Source organism: Thalassophryne amazonica, chromosome 2 (assembly GCF_902500255.1).
Source record: "Thalassophryne amazonica chromosome 2, fThaAma1.1, whole genome shotgun sequence".
Lineage (NCBI taxonomy): Eukaryota > Metazoa > Chordata > Actinopteri > Batrachoidiformes > Batrachoididae > Thalassophryne > Thalassophryne amazonica.
In genome coordinates, this window is record NC_047104.1 from 11,837,676 (window position 1) to 11,858,645 (window position 20,970).

The following is a 20,970-nucleotide window of genomic DNA, read 5'->3' on the forward strand; positions in this document are numbered from 1 at the left end:
TAATTAAACCTTACATACCGTCCCGGGCTTTGCATTCTCAGGGTGCAGAACTACTTGAATAAGAAGGGTGAATAAGAAGTCTGTGGGTCATAGAGCTTTTACCGTATCATGCCCCTGTTCTGTGGAATGATCTCCCTGCATCAATAAACAGTCGGATTCTGTGGAGATTTTCAAGTCCAGACTTAAGACACACTTATTTTCCCTGGCATACTGGCATAGTATAGTTCTATGCTTTTTACTCTTTTAATTCATGTTATTAGTAATTGGAGCGAGACACGGCCTCAACTTTAACCTAAATTGTGGGTCTTTTAGTGAAGCTTAGGCTAGTGGCCAGCAATCACCTTAGTATTTCTTGTTTTTCTTGTTGTTTAATGCTGGCAAATTATACTGTATTTCTTGTCATTCTGATGCCTGATTCTGTTTTTTTCTCCCTGTTTAAGGTGCAGCTCCATCCAGAGATGGGAGTGGTATTTGTGTTGGAGACCCTCCTGTCCTGTGCACCAACAGTATTTCCTGTATATTCGTTTTGTGAATTCTTCTGTAATTTATGTCTGTAGCATGGCCCAACAGAGGGTCACCCCTTTGAGTCTGGTCTGCTTGAGATTTCTTCCTTAGAGGGAGTTTTTCTTTACCACTGTTGCACTGGGGGTTAGTAGGTTAGACCTTACTTGTGTGAAGCGCCTTGAGGCAACTCTGTTATGATTTGGTGCTATATAAAGGAAAATAAATTGAAATTGAAAAAAAAAAGTGCACAGATCAAATTCGTGCAAGTGTCAAGGCACATTAGATTTCAAACTACTTTGGGACCATTTGCCTACTGGTGGCAATTGCAATGCAAATGTCCACTGACAATTCAATCTTAATTGTCGTATGTTCACTAAAATTTTAAAACAAATGCTGTATGTAGTTTGATCAGATAACTGGGCTTGGTATCTGTGTTACTTTAAAGTAGACCTGCATTGAAATAAATGCAGTCAGATCTTTGGACCAAAAAATGACTTATATTTACACATAAGATCTTTCTGAATCAATCAATCAATCAATTTTTTTATATAGCGCCAAATCACAACAAACAGTTGCCCCAAGGCGCTTTATATTGTAAGGCAAGGCCATACAATAATTATGTAAAACCCCAACGGTCAAAACGACCCCTGTGAGCAAGCACTTGGCTACAGTGGGAAGGAACGTCCGGGACGTTGCCAAGACGTTAGAGAGAAGACCCTATCCCAGCATGCATTGCGTGCGCCAACTGTAATTTTGTGGATTATGTCAGTTTGCATCTCTTACAAAAGCAAACTTCATATTGTCTTGCGGAACATTTGGTGAGTACACATTTCTTTTATTTTCCCTGAAAATTATTTTGGGGACTTTTTCATACGCCCATTTGATTGAGTGGTGTCGCATTGAAAATTTACTGTCTTTAGGCCTCCGGTGTACCATTGCGGGGTACTGATGCGGGACCCGCAAGAATCCAAGTCATTAAAAAGATACAAACCTCTCTCAGTGGCACAGAGCTCTGCGGCTGCCGTTACCGAGACCGTGCGGCGCTGCGGATTTTTCCACAAGAAGTCTGTCCTTGCAGGCTGCCAGAGTGCTCCGCATCAAAACAGCGAGCGTAGTCTCTGGACTTGTTTCCAAGTTGGCCGCACCTCCATTCAGTAGACAGGGATGTGGTGCCGGAGTTGCTGCAGCTCTGCACAGCAGACACGGGGGTGGTGTGTGGCCCACTGCGGCATTTACCGAGCCCGCAGACTCGGTAAGCACATCGGAGGCAGTGAGAGCAAGGCTTCGGGGAAGAACATCGCCCGCTGTCGATGTCACCACTGATCTGAGCATGCAGAGCTGTATCTCGCATTCATTGCAGCTTACTTTTGGATGTTGAAACCAGGATGTGTATACAGTAACATTACTAACAGATACATCAATTTCAATTGCGAAATAGCTAGTATTGCATTCACTCAACGCGCGGGAACGGACTGAAGGCGCTAGCGCTCTGTCTTCCTCCCTCATGTCACGGCATGTCCCGGATGTACAAACAGTTTTCGTGAGGGCCCAATTTTAGCTGCAAATTTGTCATTTTTAAACAAAGATTTCTCCGCTGAATTACAAATTTGGGCTTGCAGATTTACTTTAACTGCATTCATAAGGGTCTTATAAATACATATCAGCTATTTCTTCTGAGATCTGACCACATTTATTTCAGTGCAGGTCTACTTTAATACATTAATTTGGGTTTATACTTTGTTTGCTGCAAAATCCCATCTTATCTTAGGGACCTCGTAGTACCATATCACCCCAATAGAGCGCTTCGCTCTCAGACTGCAGCTTACTTGTAGTTCCTAGGGTTTGTAAGAGTAGAATGGGAGGCAGAGCCTTCAGCTTTCAGGCTCCTCTCCTGTGGAACCAGCTCCCAATTCAGATCAGGGAGACAGACACCACAGGGGGTCGTTTTGACCGTTGGGGTTTTACGTAATTATTGTATGGCCTTGCCTTACAATATAAAGCGCCTTGGGGCAACTGTTTGTTGTGATTTGGCACTATATAAAAAAATTGATTGATTGATTGATTGAAAAAACCCGCAGGAAAAATACCGACCCGAGCTGATTCCTGTGGTTGCCTCCTTGTTGCCTTGCATTTCCTAAACTGAATTTGCAAGAAAGGACTTTGCAAAAAAAAACAGTCATCACTCAGAGGCTCACGCAGTCCTATCCTTTAAGATAATAAAAGTTCCATTTAGCCCTGTCCCCACTTTCCCTGTGCATGTGAACAACGCACGCATGGTTCACCTGCACAAAACCCCCATTCACATTTAGACTCTTACTGCAAATAAACATGCAATCAGAGCTGGTTACCTGAGCTTCACTGTGAATGACAAGATTGATTCTTGGGCACTAAGTTCATTTGCATATTTTTCCCTTTCTTTCCAGCATCAGCACATGTCTGATTTTGTTTTTCCTTACAAATGTTCCATCGATGTGTGTGCATCTGGTGTTGTGTGTGGTGTGTCATAGTGTGGTATTATAGGGAGGGGGGGGCGGGGAGTGGGAGCTTGTCTTTTTCAAGGAAACACCCCCAGAACTAATGTTCCACACCTGTGCAGCAAGCGCGGCCCTCTTTATCGAGCATCACAGGTGCACTGCATTAATTGTTGGAGAACCATTTCATTGGCGGGGGTGGGACGCTGAGGTAGCGGCGGCGGCGGCAGTAGTGGCAGTTTGGGGGGTCCTCCACCTCCTCTTCCTCCTCCTCTTCCCTGGCATGCATTCAATCACTCAATATTCACATCTGAATTGCTTTAGCTTGAGGGCCTGAAGGTTTCCAAGCATCCTGCACAGATGATATCAGAAAAAGAGCACCACCTTATTTTTAAGTAGTGATTTTTTTTTTTTATTGGCACGAATCCCCAGAGTGCGTTTGTATGATTGTGCACATGTTTTTTCTTCATATGTGCATGCAACGTGCCAACGCTGGCCTTGATGCTGTGCTTCATAAAAGATGTGAGAATCGTGCCAAATGCAATGCAATGTTTCATTGAGGTGAGTGGAGCAGACAGTAATAAATAAGACGGTACATGCAAAACACCTGCAGGACCCACAGGTCAAACGGTAAGACTGCCCCTTCTGGTGATGCAATCATCTGTGGTGTGAATACTTTCCCACGTTCCGTCTCTGCACTCTTGTCCTGCTTCCTCTGCTGTTTTCTTCACACTTGGTCAGGCTGTTGTTCTGAATGCTCCCCGATCTCAGTGTGCCAAAAACCGCGGGGCGGGGAAAAGCAAAATGTGACATCTATTATAATATTATATGATTAACAGGTGCATTAAAACTGAAAGCAGGTTATGGAAAGTGTGTGGGGGGTTCTGAATCATTTCCTGCTTCCAAAGGTGGATGCAATGAAATAAAATTTGGAATTATTGTTCGACTCCATTCCTTCTGTCTTACTTGTCAAACATTTAATTTCATCCATCCTTTATGCATTCACCGGTGGCACTGGTCACCACCACTGACAGCCGTGGTGACCAGTGCCACCGATCTCGAGTTCTGTAGTACAGTAATGTTCAGAATAATAGTAGTGCTATGTGACTAAAACGATTAATCCAGGTTTTGAGTATATTTCTTATTGTTACATGGGAAACAAGGTACCAGTAGATTCAGTAGATTCTCACAAATCTAACAAGACCAAGCATTCATGATATGCACACTCTTAAGGCTATGAAACTGGGCTATTAGTAAAAAAAAAAAGTAGAAAAGGGGGTGTTCACAATAATAGTAGCATCTGCTGTTGACGCTACAAACTCAAAACTATTATATTCAAACTGCTTTTTAGCAATCCTGTGAATCACTAAACTAGTATTTAGTTGTATAACCAGAGTTTTTCATGATTTCTTCACATCTGGCGAGGCATTAATTTTGTTTGTTTGGAACCAGATTTTGCTCGGTTATTAGTGTGCTTGGGGTCATTGTCTTGTTGAAACACCCATTTCAAGGGCATGTCCTCTTCAGCATAAGGCAACATGACCTCTTCAAGTATTCATATCCAAACTGATCCATGATACCTGCTATGCAATATATAGCCCAACACAAGTAGGAGAAACATGCCCATATCATGATGCTTGCACCACCATGCTTCACTGTCTTCACTGTGAACTGGTGGCTTGAATTCAGAGTTTGGGGGTCGTCCTCACAAACTGTCTGTGGCCCTTGGACCCAAAAATAACAATTTTACTCTCATCGTCCACACAATATTCCTCCATTCTCTTTAGGCCAGTTGATGTGTTCTTGGCAAAATTGTAACCTCTTCTGCACATGTCTTTTATTTAACAGAGGGACTTTGCGGGGGATTCTTGCAAATAAATTAGCTTCACATAGGCGTCTTCTAACTGTCACAGCACTTACAGGTAACACCAGACTGGTGATCATCCTGTAGCTGATCAATGGGTGAGCCTTTGCCATTCTTGTATTCTTCTATCCATTTTTGATGGTTGTTTTCCGTTTTCTCCAACACATCTCTGTTTGTTTTTGGTTTTTTTTTGTCATTTTAAAGCATTAGAGATCATTGTAGATGAACAGCCTATAATGTTTTGCACCGCGTATAAGTTTTCCCCTCTCCAATCAACTTTTAATCAAACTACGCTGTTCTTCTGAACAATGTCTTGAACGTCCCATTTCCCTCAGGCTTTCAAAGAGAAAAGCATGTTCACAGGTGCTGGCTTCATCCTTAAATAGGGGACACCTGAATCACACCTGTTTGTTCCACAAAATTGACAAACTCACTGACTAAATGCCACACTACTATTATTGTGAACACCACCTTTTCTACTTTTTTTGTTTTACTATAGCCCAATTTCATAGCCTTAAGAGTGTGCATATCATGAATGCTTGGTCTTGTTGGATTTGTGAGAATCTACTGAATCTACTGGTACCTTGTTTCCCATGTAACAGTAAGAATATACTCAAAACCTGGATTAATCTTTTAGTCACATAGCACTACTACAACCCCTGGCAAAAAATTATGGAATTACCGGCCTCGGAGGAATGTTCATTCAGTTGTTTAATTTTGTAAGAAAAAGCAGGATCACAGACATGACACAAAACTAAAGTCATTTCAAATGGCAAGTTTCTGGCTTTAAGAAACACTATAAGAAATCAGGAAAAAAAATTGTGGCAGTCAGTAGCGGTTACTTTTTTAGACCAAGCAGAGGGAAAAAAATATGGAATCACTCAATTCTGAGGAATAAATTATGGAATCACCCTGTGAATTTTCCCCCCCAAATTAACACCTGCATCAAATCAGATCTGGTCGTTAGTCTGCATCTAAAAAGGAGGTGATCACACCTTGGACAGCTGTTGCAAACCAAGTGGACTGACATGAATCATGGCTCCAACACGAGAGATGTCAATTGAAACAAAGGAGAGGATTATCAAACTCTTAAAAGAGGGTAAAATCAGCACGCAATGTTGCAAAGATGTTGATTGTTCACAGTCAGCTGTGTCTAAACTCTGGACCAAATACAACAACATTGGAAGGTTGTTAAAGGCAAACATACTGGTAGACCAAGGAAGACATCAAAGCGTCAAGACAGAAAACTTAAAGCAATATGTCTCAAAAATCAAAAATCACAACAAAACAAATGAGGAACGAATGGAGGAAATGAGAATCTACTGAATCTACTGGTACCTTGTTTCCCATGTAACAATAAGAAATATACTCAAAACCTGGATTAATCTTTTAGTCACATAGCCACTACTATTATTCTGAACACGACTGTACGAACTGAAAATGTTCATTAATTTAATCCAGGTTTTCAATCAGTAACCACGTTAGTCAACCAACAGATGTGGGAGACACCATAACCTCCTTGCTGAAGGTAATATTTCACCCTGCATTCTAAGTTGGATAGCCCATCGATAAAATCCTGGAACCGCCCCTGTCTGCACCGCCTCCTCCAGCACCATCCTTTCTTGTTTCTCCTGTTCATGCTTTCATGTGGAGAAGATTATGACTGTCAGTCAGGCAGTCATGCCATTTAACATCTGCTCTGGGTAAGGCGAGGCAGACAATAACACATTACGGTCACTGAGCTGCATATCCCTAAAGATTTCTGCTTGTTTTTCCCCCTTTACATTTTTCCTCTCTCTTCTTTCCATCTTTATTTCCTTTTTTTTCCTTCTTCTTAAGGTCCAGTAATGAGTGAACAAAAGGTCATTGGAGCATTGCAGCTGCTCATACCACTCGTGCTGTAATCCACGGCACTCATGCCTGATTACCCTCCAATGGTCAAGGTAGGGGAGGAGTAAAAACAATGGGTGCGAGGCATCACGCTTCCTCCAAGAAATATGGGCCAGGGGTGTTATTTTGGGACGGCGCCAGTCAGAGAGAAATAACTCAGAGCAGATCCATTTATTCTTTTAAATCAAAACGCTTCAGTAGCAGCATGCACCGAGAGGGGGGAAAACATGACACATTCTCTCCCTTCCCCTCCATCAACGGCCATTTTTGATCTCTGCAGTTGACCTTCCATGGCATCATTTACAATGAGTCACATGGCAACCGCAGAGTGCTAAAGCAGCTCCTCGGACGTGCACACCTAACATTATCACATGCACACTTGTGGACATAATAGCTTTAACGAGACCAAATTGTCCGCCCTTCATTTGTATGTCTACGGCGACTTGCTTCCCTCCGTGTCTCGCCCTTTGACAAAGCGGGTCATTCCCCCAGCGGAGAAAATGAAGCCCAGTAGATATTGTTTGATTGGATTTTGCCTTTTCAAGGTTTCAGGATCATTACAGGAATTCATTTCAAGTGTTGCTGAAAATGAAAGTGCGACCCTCTTTCTCGCCTTTAATTATTCTATATCACTTTCTCTTTTTTGCACTCTTCTCCCCATCCTTTTTTTTCTGTCCATTTGCGAGTTTGCCATTGAAGAAATTAAAATCATCATGCTAGCCTTAACATGAGAGCAGGGTGGAGCAATTTTCACCCAAGAATGCATTTTGTTTCTCATTTTGCTGCTTATTTTTCAACCCCCCGGCACCTCATATCCACTCCACGTCCTCTTCCTCACTTTCAGTGTTTCCATCATTTTCGTGTCTCATCCCAACATTTTTAAACACAAGCCAGCGTGTATTTAGTTCCAAACGAAATGTGTTCATTCCAACATTTCGATAAATTGAGTAGGGGAGGCATTAATGTTAATCACAGCGACCACATTGTGCTTGAGACACGTCGGTGGGATTATGGATTACTATTAGCTGGATGGAAACCGATTCTTTCATTTGAATTCTAACTTCCTCGTCTTGCTAAAATTAAAAAGAGAACTAATACTTCACAGACAATAATACTTCTTCTTGGACAGGACTTTGCTTTGCTCACCCTCCCCGTCTTGCTTTTCTCTCTCCCTGATCTGCAGGAACACCCAAAGAGCAGAAGACCGACAGTTTACGTCCGCCACAAGAGCCTTTTGGTTTCACTTAGTCACTGATATGATGCTTCTGGAGCTGATAATAATGATGGTTTCTCTTCCTGCAGATGATTACCAGTCTGCATTACGAAATAGTCCCAGAAGTACCAGATTACAAAGGGGGGCCACATAGTTACCCTCAATTTATACTTTAAGAATTAATCAAATGAGATAAGTAACAGTTCAGAATTGTTTCCTGATGCTTCTTATTGCAGGTAATGATGTTAAATACTCTCCATGACATAACAGGAACCAGAAGAGAACATGCACCTCCACCAAGGCCAATAGTCCAGTCTTTTAATGTGTGCATTTCTAGCCCTATTTATTACCGTACAGTGATTGAAATTCAAACCAGTAAATGCTAGAAATCCTCTTCATAGTTATGAGCACTAATATCCGACCATTTCTATACCCGCTTACTCCAATTAAGGGTCATGGGGAGCGGGAACCTTTCCCAGCAGTTATCGGACACCAGGTGGGGTACAACCCTATATCAGGGGTTGGCAACTTGTTCCAGAAAGGGCCAAGAGGGTGCAGGTTTTCTTTGCAGCCACTGATTCCACCAGGTGATTTCACTGGTTAATTCACTTTGAGCAAATGGTATCAGTTAATCAATGAAATCACCTGGTGGAATCAGTGGCTGCAATGAAAACCTGCACCCTCTTGGCCCTTTCTGGAACACGTTGCCTAGCACCCCCCTGTAGTAATATGTCTGAAATTTTTCATAATGCCAGATTCAGAGCTCATAAAATCTTTATCAACAGCTGTAATTTTCTAAGAGTCATTTTACATTGATGTTATTGTGTAAATGCACTTTTGAATGAAACCTGATGTACCAGGTGAAATGTTAACAGCAGTGTGTGAATTGTTTTGGGGAGATAGTAATTTACACACTGCTGGAAATGTTTGTTGAGGTTCTCTTCCAAAATGTTTACTACAATGGTGTCTTACTTAAGTGATTTTTTTTTTCCTCACCAACCATGCAATTTGGAAACATGCTCTAATTTTGGGTGAGCTTCAGTGTTTTGAACCACCAAAAGTCCATAGTTTGTATTCAGTTTTAAAATTTGAAACATTCTGTAAAGAAGAATTGATTCAGATTCCGTAGAGACATTCAATTCCAGACTAAACACGAATCTCTTCTCCCTCTTGTATGGTTAGCATACTGACATAGTATGCTACTATATTTCCTGTGCCTTTAATTCATCTTACTAGCAACAGAACAGGTCTCGACCTCACGTCATCTAAATTCTGGGTCTGTTACTGAAGCTCAGGGCTAGCGGCCGGAGATCACTTTAGTATTTTCTCTGCTTCCCTGTTGATTTACTGCTGGTGAACTCATACCTGAGGTGCAATTATTTCCAGCTGACTGATTCTGCTCTTTTTCTCTCTCTCCGAGGCACTGAGGGGAGGTGATGGTCTAGTACTTAGGTGTTGGGCTTGAGACCAGAGGATTCTCGGTTCAAATCCCAGCCTGACCGGAAAATCACTAAGGGCCCTTGGGCAAGGTCCTTAATCCCTAGTTACTCCTTGTGTGTAGTGGGTATCTTGCATGGCAGCAGCCTGACACTGGAGTAAATGTGAGGCATTGATGTGTAAAGCGCTTTGAGCATCTGATCCAGTTGGAAAAGCACTATATAAATGCAGTCCATTTACTGAAGAGACCACTTGAGGCTGATGGCTGCACACCACAGGGTGCTGGATTGACCATGAGATGCCCTGGCTGAAGCTGAAGCGTAGCGGCTCATGGACCGCCTTGCTGAGGGTGACCTTTCCGAGCCACTGGAGTCTGCTTTTCGAATACAGTCTTCCATGAAAACAGCTTTTATGAAATTAACGAAGTGATGAAGGACACTGGCTCTGCACAACTGGGTGCCAGACCTATCTAACGATGCCTGCCCGTGGTTCCAATGACTGCATGTTCACCTCAATAATGTATTTTGGGGTTTTTATGCTATTGTGGTTTTTCTGTTTGCTGTTTCTTCAGCTTGGTAAAACTTTGTAAAAACCTTGTAAATGTAAGAATGGCCTAAGCAGTGGGTCACCCTCTCTGAGTCTGATCTGCTTGAGGTTTCTTCCTCAAATCATCAGAGAGTGGTTTTCCTTACCACTGTCACCTGTGTACTTACTCAAGGGGGTTTGGTAAGGTTAGACCATACTCGTATGAAGCGCCTTGAGGCAGCTTTGTTGTGATTTGTTTTCAATGCCGAGGGACTGGATCCCTGGTAAATATACAATCCAACAAATGGTAATGAAAACATAGCCTCCTTGGTGGATGCAATTAAGAGATAATAAAGGGATTACCTTATACATCTTGAGTTGCTTAATCCTAAATACTCCATCATGAAATGAAAAGACACTGCTCTTTGTCCCCCACACACACATGCTACTTCTATGGTAGAAAGAAGTGGTGTGTGAGGGCTCCATATCTGGACTTTTGAAATCTACAGACACAGAACTAAGGGTAAAGTTATTGATCATATTTATGATTGTATGCTGACAACGTTTCCTTTCACACTATCATTAAACCAAAAACAGGTTAATTTCAAGATGTTACTCAAACATAGTCAGTTGTTGCAGGCGTGTGTTATCTGAAATATTTGATTGTAATTCTAGTGATATTTGCCATCAATATTTTAGTTGTTTTAACTTTGATTAATCATTCAATTTGTATTTTGACTTCATTACGTCCATCACTTTGGTTATGTTTTCATTATTGCTTGTTTGCTAGTTTGACGGTAAGATATCACAAAACAGCATGAATAAATGTCAGTGAAATTCTGTGGAGAGACAGGACTTGGGAGAAGGAAGAGATGTTTACACTATGTGAACCCATAATTATCTTTCATTAAGAATGTTAATGAATAGATCAAAGGGTATAATGCCTTGCAAAAGAAAAATAAATTTATAAAAACAATGCATCAGATTAGGTCATAAGGCAAAAATGGTAGAAAGCATTGGGGCCCTGAGTGCCAGTGGTACCAGGGGTTACTTCTGGGTTCTGTAGCCTGAAGTGTTGAAAGTCCACTACTCCCCCAAATGGATTCCCGGTCCTTCTCAGGTTACTTTCTCAGCAAAGGCCAGCACCTATTTACAGCTAGGTGGACTGAGACGATGCAGATGAAATGTCATGGCCGAGGATATAGACAGGTAGCGTGAATGGGAATCAAAACCAGGTCTATGAATTGGTGGCCCAACTCCGTATCCCACTGATCCACCTGCTCTGCTAAGATGAAGAAATCACAGGACCCTTGCTCAATAACAAAGAAATAAATAAAAAAATTGTTAGGTTTATGAATACTGTGTGTTTAGATGAACAAAAACCTGCACTTGTATTTCAACAATTTTCAACAAAAATTGTGCATGGTAGAACATGCATATGAAGGCCGGCACTGCAGGAGATAAGTTGTGCAAACTGTATCTGGTCATGCTGTCTACATGTGAAACAGATGGTCTGAGTTATTAGTCCATGGACCAAGCAGGTTTTCGGTACCACTTAAGGGGAATAAACAACACTACAAATCCAGCCTCAGTGTATCATGGCCTACACAAAAATGTATGATAGCCATCCCAGGGTGGTAGCTGTAGCCAGGTAGGGGTCAGTGAAGAATTGCATAAATGGTGACAAAGGTCAGTTTCAGTTTGTACAGGGGTCAAAAGTTAAAGTTGCTCCAATTTCAGTACAAATGATGCAAATTATTGGTTGAAATAAAGGATTAATAAATGGAATAGTTTTGACTGTGTTGAATGTTTGGTCTCCAAGGTAAAGGTCAAACAAGGTCAACATCTATTGGATTCTATGACGTGACATATATTGCCCTGTAACATGATAACTAAGCATGACAGATGGAGCAAACTATTCCTTATTAGAATCCTATTAACCCAAACAACAATTTGCATCATTTTTTTACTGAATTATAGCAACTTTAACTTTTGACCCCTGTACAAACATTTTGCTGTTTTTACCCCATAACTCCAGACCATTCCATCACAGATAGACCAAACTATACCTTTTTGGAATTGTTATGATCAGACAAGTAATGTGATATAGTTTCCAGCATGACCGGAGCATTTTTTAAAGATTGACCTTTGTGTAATTCTTCATTGACCCCTACCTGGTTACAGCTACCACCCTAGGATGGCTATCATACATTTTTGTGTAGGCCATGGTACACTGAGGCTGGATTCAAAGTGTTGTTTATTCCCCTTAAGTGGTACTGATTTTCGTCAAAATTGATGACTGGCTCATGGACTATATGGTGTCTATATCTTTTTTTTTTTTCTTTTTTTTAACTACTTGCCTTTTCCTTCCTGTGCCATGGAAGTGTATATCCGGACTGTTAATTGCTTTGGAGGCTATTTTGAGAAGGTTGAGTAGTTTTTGCATTTCACACAATCTTTTTGTGGTCTGTTATTTAGATTTTTTTTTTTTTTTTTTTTTTTTTGTACAAAGGAAGCAGTTTTGGATGAGATGAGGAATCTCAGTCTCATCCTTTACACATTAACTTTTGCTGAGTAAAATTACTCTGCTGGGATAACATTTGGTCCCAGTCCAAATAGAGTTAAATATACTCTATCACACTGCTAAATCAACTCTATGACAGTGTAAAATCAACTCTTATTGGAGTAGAAACACTTGACTGACAAGACGGTAGAGCTGATTTTACTCTATAATACAGTGTATTTTACTCTATTAACACTCGGACCAAATGTTATCTCAGCTGAGTATATTTTAGTCAGGAAAATTTAATGTGTAGCGTTCACGTTTCTATCAACAAAATTTAAACTCACAGTGCACAAATTGACATAAAACACCCATCACATATCACAGTGAGCTGTCTGCAAAATCAGGAGAATATTACGGGGCCATGAGTCTGCAGGATCTACAAGTATTTCTTGTAGATATTTCTATTTGCCTTTGGTACTCTATATGTCTACTTGAGGGGAAATGTTCAAATTCTCTCTCTATATATATAATAAAGGGTGTGTAACGGTACTGTATTTGTAGTGAACTGTTTCGGTATGGGACGTTCAGTTCGGTACAGGGCTGTGCAGGGGTGAGTTGAGTTGCGTGTGTTTACGTTCAGTGTTGGCAACTTTCTTGCTAAATCTGGCGACTTTTCAAACCCTCTTAACGATAAATCTAGCTACTTTTCCTGGCATTACTGGAGACTTTTCTGATGTTTGCTGACTGAAAGTGAAAGACTCTGTTGTCATCGAGTGGCAGCGGGTCTCCCCCTCCTCTGCTGCAGCAGCCTGTAAAGCACTGACCGGAGGGATATCTACAGTCCTCTTCACTTGAACTCGCTCAGCCTACTCACCTTGTTTGCTGTGCTGTGATTAAATAGTCCCCAGACTTTGAGAAGCCCTGGCCTTGAGAAGTTATTTTATTTTAATAAGTGATGGCGAATTTTCATGGCAAATCAAATCAAATCAATTTTATTTATATAGCGCCAAATCACAACAAACAGTTGCCCCAAGGCACTTTATATTGTAAGGCAAAGCCATACAATAATTACGGAAAAACCCCAACGGTCAAAACGACCCCTTGTGAGCAAGCACTTGCCGACAGTGGGAAGGAAAAACTCCCTTTAACAGGAAGAAACCTCCAGCAGAACCAGGCTCAGGGAGGGGCAGTCTTCTGCTGGGACTGGTTGGGGCTGAGGGAGGGAACCAGGAAAAAGACATGCTGTGGAAGAGAGCAGAGATCAATCACTAATGATTAAATGCAGAGTGATGCATACAGAGCAAAAAGAGAAAGAAACACTCAGTGCATCATGGGAACCCCCCAGCAGTCTAAGTCTATAGCAGCATAACTAAGGGATGGTTCAGGGTCACCTGATCCAGCCCTAACTATAAGCTTTAGCAAAAAGGAAAGTTTTAAGCCTAATCTTAAAAGTAGAGAGGGTGTCTGTCTCCCTGATCTGAATTGGGAGCTGGTTCCACAGGAGAGGAGCCTGAAAGCTGAAGGCTCTGCCTCCCATTCTACTCTTACAAACCCTAGGAACTACAAGTAAGCCTGCAGTCTGAGAGCGAAGCGCTCTATTGGGTGATATGGTACTATGAGGTCCCTAAGATAAGATGGGACCATGATTATTCAAAACCTTATAAGTAAGAAGAAGAATTTTAAATTCTATTCTAGAATTAACAGGAAGCCAATGAAGAGAGGCCAATATGGTGAGATATGCTCTCTCCTTCTAGTCCCTGCCAGTACTCTAGCTGCAGCACTTTGAACTAACTGAAGGCTTTTCAGGGAACTTTAGGACAACCTGATAATAATGAATTACAATAGTCCAGCCTAGAGGAAATAAATGCATGAATTAGTTTTTCAGCATCACTCTGAGACAAGACCTTTCTAATTTTAGAGATATTGCGCAAATGCAAAAAGCAGTCCTACATATTTGTTTAATATGAGCATTGAAGGACATATCCTGATCAAAAATGACAGTATTACTAGAGGTCAGGGTAATGCCATCCAGAGTAAGGATCTGGTTAGACACCATGTTTCTAAGATTTGTGGGGCCAAGTACAATAACTTCAGTTTTATCTGAGTTTAAAAGCAGGAAATTAGAGGTCATCCATGTCTCTATGTCTGTAAGACAATCCTGCAGTTTAGCTAATTGGTGTGTGTCCTCTGGCTTTATGGATAGATAAAGCTGGGTATCATCTGCGTAACAATGAAAATTTAAGCAATGTTGTCTAATAATACTGCCTAAGGGAAGCATGTATAAGTGAATAAAAATTGGTCCTAGCACAGAACCTTGTGGAACTCCATAATTACCTTAGTCTGTGAGCAAGATTCCCCATGTACATGAACAAATTGTAATCTATTAGATAAATATGATTCAAACCACCGCAGCACAGTGCCTTTAATACCTATGGCATGCTCTAATCTCTGTAATAAAATGTTATGGTCAACAGTATCAAAAGCAGCACTGAGGTCTAACAGAACAAGCACAGAGATGAGTCCACTGTCTGAGGCCATAAGAAGATCATTTGTAACCTTCACTAATGCTGTTTCTGTACTATGATGAATTCTAAACCCTGACTGAAACTCTTCAAATAGACCATTCCTCTGCAGATGATCAGTTAGCTGTTTTACAACTACCCTTTCAAGAATTTTTGAGAGAAAAGGAAGGTTGGAGATTGGCCTATAATTAGCTAAGATAGCTGGGTCAAGTGATGGCATTTTATGTAATGGTTTAATTACTGCCACCTTAAAAGCCTGTGGTACATAGCCAACTAATAAAGATAGATTGATCATATTTAAGATCAAAGCATTAATTAATGGTAGGGCTTCCTTGAGCAGCCTGGTAGGAATGGGGTGTAATAGACATGTTGATGGTTTGGAGGAAGTAACTAATGAAAATAACTCAGACAGAAACAATCAGAGAGAAATAGTCTAACCAAATACCGGCATCACTGAAAGCAGCCAAAGAGAACAATATGTCTTTGGGATGGTTATGAGTAATTTTTTCTCTAATAGTTAAAATTTTATTAGCAAAGAAAGTCATGAAGTCATTACTAGTTAAAGTTAAAGGACTACTCGGCTCAATAGAGCTCTGACTCTTTGTCAGCCTGGCTACAGTGCTGAAAGAAACCTGGGGTTGTTCTTATTTTCTTCAATTAGTGATGAGTAGTAAGATGTCCTAGCTTTATGGAGGGCTTTTTTATAGAGCAACAGACTCTTTTTCCAGGCTAAGTGAAGATCTTCTAAATTAGTGAGACACCATTTCCTCTCCAACTTACGGGTTATCTGCTTTAAGCTGTGAGTTTGTGAGTTATACCACAGAGTCAGGCACTTCTGTTTTAAGACTCTCTTTTTCAGAGGAGCTACAGCATCCAAAGTTGTCCTCAATGAGGATATAAACTATTGACGAGATAATCTATCTCACTCACAGAGTTTAGGTAGCTACTCTGCCCTGTGTTGGTATATGCATTGGAGAACATAAAGAAGGAATCATATCCTTAAACCTAGTTACAGCGCTTTCTGAAAGACTTCTACTGTAATGAAACTTATTCCCCACTGCTGGGTAGTCCATCAGAGTAAATGTAAATGTTATTAAGAATGATCAGACAGAAGGGGGTTTTCAGGGAATACTGTTAAGTCTTCAATTTCCATACCATAAGTCAGAACAAGATCTAAGGTATGATTAAGTGGTGGTGGACTCATTTACATTTTGAGCAAAGCCAATCGAGTCTAACAATAGTTTAAATGCAGTGTTGAGGCTGTCATGCTCAGCATCTGTGTGGATGTTAAAATCGCCCACTATAATTATCTTATCTGAGCTAAGCACTAAGTCAGACAAAGGTCCGAAAATTCACAGAGAAACTCACAGTAACGACCAGGTGGATGATAGATAACAACAAATAAAACTGGTTTTTGGGACTTCCAATTTGGATGGACAAGACTAAGAGTCAAGCTTTCAAATGAATTAAAGCTCTGTCTGGGTTTTTGATTAATTAATAAGCTGGAGTGGAAGATTGCTGCTTATCCTCCTCTTCGACCCGTGCTACGAGCATTCTGGCAGTTAGTATAATAAATAATAAAAAAAATCAATAAATCAATATGTTGATCAATTATTATATCATTTACTAACAGGGACTTAGAAGAGAGAGACCTAATGTTTAATAGACCACATTTAACTGTTTTAGTCTGTGGTGCAGTTGAAGGTGCTATATTGTATGAACGGTCTGTATGCACGGTCTGTGTGAATACAGACCCTGAAAGCACACGGAGCCTCACGATCCTTTTGATTTTTTTGGGTTTGAACCAGGCGGTGTCAGAAAAGTTTCCACGGGATAACTGGCTTGTGGCGGACAAGTGTTCATAGTGACGTCACTTTCTGATCCTGTGATGTCGACTTTTCCTAGCATTGTGATGCAGAATTCACCAAGTTGGATTGTTCACCCACTAATAGGGAACGTGAGCTGGGTTTAGACCGTCGTGAGACAGGTTAGTTTTACCCTACTGATGATGTGTTGTTTCAATAGTAATCCGGCTCAGTACGAAAGGAACCGCAGATTCAGACATTCGGTGTATGTGCTTGGCTGAGGAGGCAATGGTGCGAAGCTACCATCTGTGGGATTATGACTGAACGCCTCTAAGTCAGAATCCTGCCTAGACGAAGCGATACCGAAGCGCCGTGGATTTTCGGTTGGCCCCTGATAGCTGGGCCTCCCCCCGGGGGAGGCAGAGCCGCTCGTGACTGGACTGGGGCGCGGCCGGATATGCGGCCGCCCTCTCCTCCCACGCAACTCATGTTTGTGGAGAACCTGGTGCTAAATCACTTGCAGACGACTTGAGGTGCAGGTACAGGTGCAAATAAATATACAAACCAAGAAGCAAGTTTATTTGTGGTTCTAATATTTTTAAAGTGGGTTTCTTCTCAGTTTTTTGCCTCTCCCACAATGTTTTTGTTTTCAAAACTTTATTTAAAAGATATATAAACAAACATTAAACAAATAGTTAATAGAAAGAGATAGAAAATAAAATAAATTGTACAAAAGTAAAGAGATTCTTTAACATTAATTCTCTTTAAAAAAAAAACTTCCTTATAGAGTGTGACAGTTTTGGACAAGTTAATTTTTCTGGCAAAAAAATATGAAGGTTGAATCAAATTGAACAGGGCTTCATGCTGGAACCGTTGTGCTGCTCTTTACTTTTGGAAAGATTTTGTTGAAACCTGTTTACTAGGAATTTATTTTATAATATTTCATACATTTGTTGTTTATTTAGAACATTTTATTTAACTTCTTACTGGCAACACTTTGCCATTATTTTATTTTCCTGTTTGTATAATGTTACAATAAACTGTTGGTTTTAAACAACAAGCAAATTAAGTTTGCATTTTGTTCCCATACTGTACCGAAAATGAACCAAACCGTGACCTAAAAACCGAGGTATGTACAGAATTGTAATTTTTGTGTATCGTTACACCCCTAATATATATATATATATATATATATATTGCCCATGCCACCCCAAATACACACACGCAAACATGCACATTCTGCCTGTGGGGCATGTTTTTTCTCATTAGTTTAATAATGTCACCAGAAATATGTTATAAGTAATAATAACATCCATGAATGTAGTAATAACTGCACTATGCAGTTTTAAGGTTTCTTCCCACACCCTTTTGGTCACATGGGTTCACTGTTAAAATGTCCTATTGTTGAGTCTGTGTGCTGAATAAATTCATTCGTTCATTTATACAAAAGGGTCCAAAAATTTGGTTTGGAGTTAGAGTTTTCCAGTGCACTTTTTTTTCCTATGATGGCTGTTCTTTTGTACATCACTACTGTCAGAGATGAGTAGAGCAAACAAACGATGCTATTTGCCATTGTGTTCCAATTCTGCCTTGTGTTGAAAGCAGTCAGTACTCAACTACCCAAAGTATTTCAATAAATTTTATTTTCACTACCTTGGAGAGTTCACATGTCCAAAGCATGAGCTTTACCAGAACACATTTCCAGAAGTACATGCTGTTGTGAACTAAAGATGTTTTGTGGCAGAAGAAACATTTTTGTGTTTTCCTCCTCGGGGCTTATCGGGTATAGACTGTGGAATTATCTGAAGGGATAGTGTGATAATCTGTGGATTGAATCCCTCTTGATTGATTATCATGTGTCTGCACACGACATATTTTTATACGGTGTACCTGTATGTGTGCCTGTGTCCCTGACGCTGCTGTCACCAGTAGATGGTATATGTCAGCCTTGACTACATGCTGGCTCAACTTCATCACCAGCTGCAGCCCAGATCAGCTCCAGAAAAACTGGCAAACTGTTTGTCTGCCTGCCTGCCTGACACACAATAAAACTGTGTCTCCATTAGACAGGCCTCTGCAGACCCGACACACAAATACACATTTAGGCACGTGCACACACAGGCACACTCCGGTGAACGTACACGTGCACACAAGCACTGTGGAAAGTATATAATGTAGTCCTGCGTGCATGTGTGCATCCATGTGTGTGTGCATGTGTGTGTCCTTTGTAGCTTTTCTAGAGACAACAGCAGTCTGTGCCAGATACCATCATAATGTTGGACAGGTGTACAACATAGTAATCAGGGATTTACGAGCACACTGTGTGTGTGTGTGTGTGTGTGTGTGTGTGTGTGTGTGTGTGTGTGTGTGTGTGTGTGTGTGTGTGTGTGTGTGTGTGTGTGTGTGTGTGTGTGTGCGCACAGACACGTGCAAAAAAATAAAAGACTGTGGAGATGAAAAAAACCAGAGTGAAAAGCAGAGAGAGGTGGCAACATAAATCAGTTTTCTGCGCTTCTCTCCTGTGCCCAGAATCCTGTATCTACCCAAAACACGTCATCCCCACTGCTGGCTGTGGGTTTATGGTTATGCATCCACCTTCTTTCTGGCCTCACCCACTTACCCATCATGCATTACAGAAGATGGGGCCTTTGTTACTTCGCCCAAGCAGGTAATGTTTTCACTGGCGCTTGTCTGTCTGTTTGTTTGACTCCTAGCTGGATAACTCAAAAAGTAAAAAATGCATTTCAGTGGTAATGTTGTGGGAAAACTTCACTTAACTTGAAGAGTATTTTCAATGTAAAAAAAAGTAAGGTTTTTGAATGTTCACATTTTAGTAAATTGATGGCTTACAAAAAGTTGGTAGCACTCTGGCTTCCTCTCACTGCCAAAGACACGTAGGTGAGATGAAGTTGTGTTCTTTAAATTGACCCGTAGATGTGGATGTTTGTTTGTCTATATGTGGCCTTGTGATCGACTGGCGGCCTGTCCAGGGCGGACCTCACCTCTCGCCCCGTGATCACTGGCATAAGCCCCAGAACCGAATTACCCTTAATTACCAAAAGCAGGTAGAGAAAAACAATTCATTAATTCTGGCTTACTGTATTTTCCAGAGTTTAAGTCGCACCTGTTCAAAAAAAATGCCTCTTGAAGAGGGAAAAACCCAAAAATGTCTCACTGGAGTAAAAGTTGCTTCTTTTTTCTGTATTTGCAGCTTTATAATTTGGAATTTTCCCCCATTGTTGGAGTGCATGCTTTATTATTGACAGTTATTATGTCGCGGACATGAACAAGAAAAGCTCGTCAGCATCTCACCATGTCATCTAGGTTCTTCAGACTTTATTTTGAGTAATGCTTCAGGGGAGCATTAGCATGGCAAAAAACTTTCTGCTCCACAACCCAGACCCCCCCCCCCCCCCCCCCCAGCCTTTTTAAGCAGTTTCCTTATTTTGCCTTTCAGCTTCTGGAGGGCTCTGCCCCCCATACTCTCCACCTTTTTAAGCATTTTTCTTTGTTTTTTGTATTTCAGCTGACCCCCGTAATCTACAGCCCTCTACAGCCCTGCCACTTTAAGCATTTTTTTTTTTTAATGTAGATGTAAATTAATATTCAAAGTTTTCAGCAAGTTGATAGTAGGGCTGTACAATATGGCCAAATTATCATATCTCAATATTGTCATATAAATTGTCATGTAAATGTCACTTATATACATGCTGTCCATATTCTTGAGCCACTTAGGTGAGTAGGGAGAGTTCCTATGGTATAAAAAAGCTTTTCAACCTACTATTCCTGGTTCTCAAGACCAGGCACCTAAGTGGCTCTACTCTTTTTTATTTTTTTTTTTAAAGATAGTTTAAACACCCCCTTTTCTACTTTTTTTTTTACTAATAGCCCAATTTCATATACTTAAGAGTGTGCATATCATGAATGCTTGGTCTTGTTGGATTTGTGAGAATCTACTGAATCTACTGGTACCTTGTTTCCCATGTAACAATAAGAAATATACTCAAAACCTGGATTAATCTTTTTAGTCACACAGCACTACTATTATTCTGAACACTACTGTATGTATTACAAGTAAGTCCCTTCAGCTGCTCTCTTGTTTGCACTCGGGGTCGCCACAGCAAATCCAAGGTGGATCTGCATGTTGAATTGGCACAGGTTTTACGCCGGATGCCCTTCCTGACGCAACTCCACATTACATGGAGAAATGTGGCAGGGGTGGGATTTGAACCC

At 40.9% G+C, this 20,970-nt stretch overlaps 1 long non-coding RNA gene across 1 annotated transcript; it reads left to right on the plus strand.

Moving 5' to 3' along the window:
• Positions 1 to 300: 300 nt before the first annotated feature.
• On the plus strand, positions 301 to 17,914 carry LOC117501774. Its single transcript, XR_004558083.1, has 3 exons — positions 301 to 311; positions 12,946 to 12,948; positions 17,808 to 17,914. It is a non-coding gene; the product is annotated as an uncharacterized LOC117501774 (long non-coding RNA).
• The last annotated feature ends 3,056 nt before the right edge of the window (positions 17,915 to 20,970 follow it).